The sequence below is a fragment of the Odontomachus brunneus genome, unplaced genomic scaffold (assembly GCF_010583005.1).
Source record: "Odontomachus brunneus isolate Ranch 3 - 2012 unplaced genomic scaffold, Obru_v1 Obru_scaffold_305, whole genome shotgun sequence".
NCBI lineage: Eukaryota > Metazoa > Arthropoda > Insecta > Hymenoptera > Formicidae > Odontomachus > Odontomachus brunneus.
Window position 1 is genome coordinate 11385 of NW_022639755.1, and position 1104 is coordinate 12488.

Consider the following 1104-nt stretch of genomic DNA (forward strand, 5'->3'; position numbering starts at 1 on the left):
TTAAAAATGTATTAATATAGTCATATATTTTTTCAATCTTTTATATATTGATTAAACATACAGTTATTATATATATATATACACACACACACAAATATATGACATCTATTTGATATTAATTGTATTGGTCCATGTATTGGTAACATGTATAATAAGTATTTTGCTAACACATGTATGAATATAATTTAAAACATAATCTGCAAACATTATATTCAAAAAAATGTTATATATATTTCGAAGATTAATATTATATATACAATTATACAGGGTGAGTCATCTGAATCTATCACCTCCAATAACTCGTTTGTGTGGCCAGGAATCGAAAAAAGTTTCATATAAAAGTTGTAGGGTTTCATATAAAAGTTGTAGGGGGAACCAAAATGGCGTACCTTTCAACTTTTGATTTTGACCGAAAGTGGGTTACTTCAACCGGAAGTGGTTTTTTTAAAATGGAAACCCCCCTTTTTGACACCGGAAAATGAAAAAGCGGAAAATTTTACGTTCAGATATAAAGGCCAGAGCACAGACTTTTACATAACGCATAAGGCATAATGCATAGAGCATAACGTAACGTTCATCAACGCACAAACTTGTGCATTGGCTCTTAACATTCTAACCTTAAAGTTTTTTGGACATCGAATGCTATCGCAAATATACATTGATAAACGGTAAATTAAATCAAATTAAAAGATAATAATATAAATAATATTATTGAATGATAATATTAATTATTTTTTTCTTATTTTATATCTAGGTTAGTCAGAACAAAAGTTTATAGCAACTACAATTAATACCAAAAAATAAAATTTTACTGTGTCACGTAAGTTTTTTGTAATGTTCTTTGCATGTTTGGATTTTAAATAAAACATTGATTTAATTAATAATTTTATTAATAATTTTATTTAAATGTCATTTATATTATCTAATGTAACGAAAATTGAAAGACTATTAATAAATCTTTGTGTATACTGTAAAAATAAAATAATACCATAAGTTAATAATACGCGAATAGTCATTTGATTCGTATTTTTATATTTTTAGATGTTTATTATAATTATAATTTTACATAATTGGACATAAAGCATCATACATGTGAACATGGAT

General features: G+C 25.2%; 1 long non-coding RNA gene across 1 annotated transcript; it reads left to right on the plus strand.

Annotated features, from left to right (window-relative positions):
- The first annotated feature begins 516 nt into the window (after positions 1–516).
- On the plus strand, positions 517–1104 carry LOC116853323. The gene is made up of 3 exons (XR_004379947.1): positions 517–668; positions 755–820; positions 1042–1104. It is a non-coding gene; the product is annotated as an uncharacterized LOC116853323 (long non-coding RNA).